This window comes from Arctopsyche grandis, chromosome 11 (assembly GCF_051622035.1).
Source record: "Arctopsyche grandis isolate Sample6627 chromosome 11, ASM5162203v2, whole genome shotgun sequence".
Classification (NCBI taxonomy): domain Eukaryota; kingdom Metazoa; phylum Arthropoda; class Insecta; order Trichoptera; family Hydropsychidae; genus Arctopsyche; species Arctopsyche grandis.
Genome location: NC_135365.1, coordinates 3,078,080 through 3,084,969, shown reverse-complemented (window position 1 = coordinate 3,084,969; position 6,890 = coordinate 3,078,080).

Genomic DNA, 6,890 nt, shown 5'->3' with positions numbered 1-6,890 from the left:
TTACAATTCTTATAAATGCTCATAATACATCTAATACATAATTTTAATTAAAGACTCAAAATTCGACGATCTAAAGCAGATTGTATTTAGGTAATCTGTGAGAACATTGTACGATTAGTATTTCAATATACGAGAATTGAGTCGTAACTCTCAGAGATCAGCGCTTGGTTTCTATTTGGACAATAAAATGGGTTCACCATATGGTTTATGAAAACCGGGTTTTCAGAACCCGGCGGATCAGGGTCCAATATTTTTAAAACCCGACGGATCCGGGTCCAAAATCAAAATCAAAAGCTTCCAGATATTAAATTCAAATTTTATTTAATTTTTATTTTGTTTCATTATATAATTCTTGAAAAATATAATAGAAGGTGATAAAAACATAATAAACATAAATAATAAATAAATACAAATACAAGTACAAAAATAGGTGCAAACTACATATATGCATTTTACGTAGTAATGTGAAATATCGACAGTAAAACAGAATGAAATATTGTATGCTATTGAAATGCTTTGACCATTATTTTAATTCGAATATGAAACTACATACATACATACATACATATGTATATATTCCGAAAATCAAGCACAGAATTGAGACACGTTGTTTCCCACGTACAAGATAATTGTGAAATGTTTTATATTAATTGTGTAATAAATTGATAATGTTGATATATGTATATATATCGATATTGTCAAAATTACAGCTAATGCGTATTTATATAAGAATAAATATTTTTGAGGAAAAAATCATTAATTAAAGAAAACTGAAAAAACTTGCAGCGTTTCTGTTATCGTCTAATACTGCAAGATAATATTATACTAAGCAGAAAATTAATTAGATATAAAAAAAGTTTTTTAAAAACATACTTCTTCTATAATTTGTATATAAAATTATTATTTTAAATAAAAATGCCAATAATTTTATTTTACTACCGCCATCTATGTTTAAAACTAATAAACCAACGTTGGATAAACGTCAACGACTATCTCGCCGGGCAGATTTCAAACGCGTCTTACACGATATTTTTGCACCATCGTAATGGCGGAGGATCCATTTACTCATATTGATGACCAAAATGAGCAATATGGCAATTTATGAAAACGATCGGATAAGAGGCAAACTTTTTCCTGAATTGTAGTCGTAAGTGAAACGTAAAGGAGGTATGTAAGTAAAAAGCTTGTTCAGCATCGTTCATGAATTGAACTTTTTTTTTATATTTTCACTAATTTCTGATTTATTTATTTTTTTGGTCAACCCTTAATCTCAAAATAATTGGCTTGTCTCTTCGAAGTATGATTCAAACGAAAAAAATAAAATAAATGAAAGATCTCGAAACGATCCATCATAAGATATCGCGATCAATTTCCAAGTCGATCCGTTTCGAGCCGACTGACTGGGTAATAATCAAGCAACAAAGTTTCATAATATTATATGAAACTGCTTAAAAGTCAATCGACGTTTAATCTTTTAGTGCCTGGAAGTGGGGGGGACACTTTTGCCTTCTAGCATTTAATACTGTTAATTTTACTTGGAAGTAATTAGCGCTGGAACTATTAAAGTTGTGACGGGGATGGCAGCTAATTCCAGTTTTGCTTACTTTGCTTTTAGCAGACGCGAATGAAAACAAACCCTCCGGATGCTGTTCGATGTCACAATGGTGTCCTCTTAACAGTATTCGTGCCTTTTCAATTAAACCGGCTAATGTAGTTGACCGAGTGATTAAATTAAACATCAAAACTATACGCTGAATTAACACTCTGCAGCCGGGGCGTCCCCCACCATTCATCCGTTGGCATTGCGTCAAGATTGTCTTTGAGACGGAATCGAATTTCTATATCTTCTACACTTTATATACATTCTATATTTTCACATTTTGATTCATCTTTGCAACATATGTAGAAAATTTGATCTTCATTCTCATCAACATTCCTTTTTATACGTTTTTTTTCCGCAGTGACATCGAATTGATCAAGAAAATCTGTTGTAAGAATTGGAGAGCCCTCACTATCCCGTTCAAATGTAAACGTTGTTCCTGCAACGATCATAAATTTTTTAAACATACATACATACATAGGGATACATGTACGTATACATACATAAATGTACATGAAAAAAACAAAACCATATACAAAACCAACACATTTAACATAATCATAAAAAATAATAACCTATAAAATGGCGGATAATAATAATTACAAATTATAAAAAAAACAAAGAAGGGAATGTCTTGTAAAAGAAAAATAGAGAAAGAAAAATAAATATAGACATATGTATATATATACACAGACAAAAATACATATATATAAAGATAATCATTAACAAACAATAGCATTTAATAATAGCAGATAACGTGAAAATATCAAATAATAAAATATAACATAAGGAATGTCTTGCACCTACAGCCAGTTCCAATAAATAAGAACCAACTGCAAATATAAAACATCTCTGTGAGGCCCAAATGGAAATTTTATTTTATTTTATAGATATATACCAGGAAGGCTTGACAGGAAGACCCCAATGCGCCTTCCTGGACAATTAATTACATATAATGCAGCATTTTATTATTACATAAATCGCTGTATTTACAAAAGTTGAAGAACACGAAATAATAATTAATTAATTAGTTACAGAATTAATTCATTGAGACATCTATGGTTTATATTTTGTAGATAATTTTTACAAATTGTACATACAATAAATACAGAAGATTTGTGATAACAGGAAAGATGATTTTTTGCCAATTTTAAGGAACCGTTTCAACAATGATCACATAAAATTGGTAAACTCTGATAAGAAACGATCGATTTGGAGTCACAAAACCTCCAAATTTAACCAGCAGTATAGCGGATCGAACCCACTGATCACTTGGCGCTAAACATATGTATACGCTACCGTTAAGCCATACTGCTGGCTGGAAATAGGTATACACATATGTATGTCTTCTAAAAAGTTTGCTGAAAAACTATTCAATTAAATAAATAAACCGAATGGAATTTATCTAAATGCTAGTTGAATTCGATTGAAAATAATTTATTCCGAGTATATTTGCAATGCTGCTGGTCAGACATGGATAGTTGTGACTCCAGGTCGATCGTTTTCTATCAGAGTACGCCAATTTTTCTGATTTAATTGTCGAAACGGTTCCTCGATTAAATTGGCCAAAAACCTTCCAGCCTACTACATGTATGTAACCACTATTTGAGTAAATAAGTTAAAATTCATATATGCCTCGCTAATTTCGTAACTCAGCGACTTGACTATTTGTTCCGATAAATTCGCAAACATCCTTGACGAGCTGTCGAAAATATTTCAGGTTGCAAGGCTTATAGGATTCATGTACAACTTGCAATGCAGATACCGAAGCTGCCAAAGCAGTCAACACCACAATAGTCTATTAAACGAACATAATCAAAATAATATTAAAAATATAATAGATCCAATCACCAATGTGATTTTAAAATTCATAATTTATAATTTATAAGTACTTCTGCGAACAATCAGCTGATGTCTGTGAATAGCATTCAAGAATTCAAGTTCCTTTTTATATGTATTTGCTCAAAAATTGCAATTTGATATAACGAATTAAAAACAACTCGCGTTAAACACGAAGCAATAAAAATTTGCATTTTACAAAAGTTCAACAAATCGATTGAGTATGTTTATTTATTTATTTATACGGTTAAAAAAATTACCATTTTACACAAATAAAAAGAAGAAAGCAAAAAAAAAAACAATACAAATTTTGAAAAATATGAAAAGAAACAAAAAAAGAAACTGTTAAAATGTTTGGATAAATCGCAGTTTAGCTTACATCTGCTGACATTAAATAAATCAAACATTATACAGCTAATTAATCAGTTTGTGCAATCTTGATATGGCTGAGTTCGATAAATAACCGAGTTCGAATAATAATTTTTTGATTGTAAAATTCAAATTATATACAAAACCAAAAGATGGTTTGTTTATAAAAAACTATTTTTTACTAGTTTTTATTTTCTAATTTTTAGCTTACAAATTAATTTAATTTTTATTTTATTTGAAATATATGACTGACGTCTAATTATTACCTAGAAGTGTCAAATGTGTGCCGAGAGTTTTGGCCGTAAAAGCAATATGGATCGATATTTCGATCGACAAGGATATCGATAACATTCATTATTAACACTTTGAGTGAACTAATTAGTTTTTTATATAATATTAAGATATATAAATTATTATTTTTAATAAAAATACCAATAATATTATTTTACTACCGCCATCTATGTTTTTACTATGTATAAAATTAATGTATACAGAGAAGTCACCCAGATTAAAAATTTTCGAACTTGAAACGCGTCTTAAACGAAGGCAAATTTTTTTCAGAATTGTAATCGTAAGTGAAACTAAAAAGAGGTTTCAGCTGGCGTTCCGCAGGGGAGCTTGCTTGGCCCACTCTTGTTCTCCATATATATAAATGACATACCTATTCCAAAAAACTGTCACATAAGCCTACATGCAGATGATACCGCTTGCTTCACAAGTATCAAAAAACCAAACACTATTCTTAAAAATCTTGAATTTGCAATTAAAACAATAACTGAACACTTCACTAAGTGGAAAATTCAAATTAATCAAACCAAAACAGACGCCATATTCTTTGGTGTTAGAAAGCATAAGCCAAGTTCAGATTTGAAAATCCCCTCTGGAGAAAGTCTGAAATGGCAGTCAGTAATAACATATTTAGGAGTAACGCTCGATAAAAGAATGAGATGGGCACCTCACATTGAGGGAGTGAAATGCGGGGTATATCCTCAATATATCCAATATTTAATCGCCATAGTTCTTTATCAACTCAAAATAAAATAAAATTATATCGCGCGCTCATATTACCATTGCTTCACCTGTATGGAATAACGCCTCGAATATTAACCTTTCCAAGCTCCAAGTAATACAAAATGAATCCCTAAAAATAATTTATAATACACCTATATATACTAACGTGAAAAAACTGCATGCCATATATAATATTCCGTTTGTTACAGACATTACTAACAAACTAGCCAGTAGATTCTATGACAGAATCACTAATAACCATACATACTAACACACTTGTGAAGAGTCTCGGTGATTGCAACAAAATGTCTATACCCTTCAGGTATAAACACAGATTACCTTAACACAATCTGCTATAGATCATTTTACTATTTTAGAATATTTAATAAATATTATGCATTAAATGTATTATGAGCATTCATAAGAATTGTAAATAGGTTTTTGAGCTCTTTTTCCTATTATGCTGTACATTAAAATTAGAATAATATAATACTGATTACTAACAAAATTAAATTAAAATTTTAATATAGAAAATTATCAGTAGATCATTAGCTATTAAAATAGATATAAGATGTATTGTGAACATAATTTATTAATAATAAAAAGCATTTAAAAATCAAAAAAATATATAAATGAGGGTTAAAATGAAAAATGTAGCCTTAATGAAAATCATAATAGAGTTTTATTACAGTAATAGTTCATGTTTTTAAACATGATAAATACTAAACTAACATATGTAATTTCATCTTAGTTTATTCACATTTTACATATAAAGAGAGAACACTTAAAACTTTTCTATATTTTCAAATTGAAAATTAGATAAAGATGAGCTTCCTCTCTTGGTAGCGAGAAAAAACGAACCCGTTTTTCCTCGTCGTAAATGAACGCTAAAATAAATATAAAAAATCTGTTAAAAAAAATAAAAATATGTTTTGTGCGACGGTGAACGACTTATTTGGAAGCTCGGCACTGGAAGTGAAAATGGCTGAAGGGATGGAGTGAGAAGGGGCTGAAACGGGGGAGTCGGGGTAGACCGCCACCGGTATTACTTCATATTATTATGCAAATTCAAGATGGAGTGCCTTAACCCACTCGTCTTGTAGTCGTATTTTAATTTTAAGCGGTTCCTGCAACTGAGAGAAGCCTTATGCAAATCCTCACGCGCGCCACTGCCTCTAAACTCAAAAACGCTAATTAAAATTTAAAAACTACCAAAACCTCTCTTCAATGTGTTGAGTCGACTACATGAGGCGATATATAAAATTTTATGACTCTAAATTCATAACTGTAGGTTTGCGTGATGGACAAACAGTTGAGTCAACATTCATCTACATGTGTACATATGTAATAGAAAAATCAACTTTCATTAATGAAAGCTAGGAAAAAATAAAAAATTAAGAATTCTCTTAAAAAATTCCTATATATGTTTGTACAGTATAACTTTATTCGAAAAAAGTGTTGAAATAATATAGGAAATTTAGCAATTCTGAAGAATTCAGAATTTTCAATTATTGACAGTTAAATATTTGCATTTGAATGGTGGATGCAATACTAATCTTCAGCGTCCCGACTAAAGCGCTCCGACATAAGCGCCCCGACATAAGCGCCCCGACATAAGCGCCCCGACATAAGCGCCCCGACATAAGCGCCCCGACATAAGCGCCCCGACATAAGCGCCCCGACATAAGCGCCCCGACATAAGCGCCCCGAGATAAGCGTGGGATAATATTTTTGACACAGCTGTAAAATAAATTACACGACATATGTATATCAAAACGATATTTACTGTCAAATTAACATCTGTAAAATAGCTATCACGACAGATTTGGCGTCAGCCCGAAAAATCAAACGTCAAATGGGTTGCCAGTAACAAAATTAAAATTTGACGATTCGGTGAAATCATAACCAGTTACATTCTCACCGGCCCCTATCAGTGAAATTATAATTTTTAACAGTTGAATGATAGCGCGTCGCCCCGCTCCTGTCCATTCCCACTCTCTTCATGGGCCACACATCGTAATACCTTAGCAGCAAAACACTTATTTATTTTAGGGTTAGGCTAGGTTAAGTT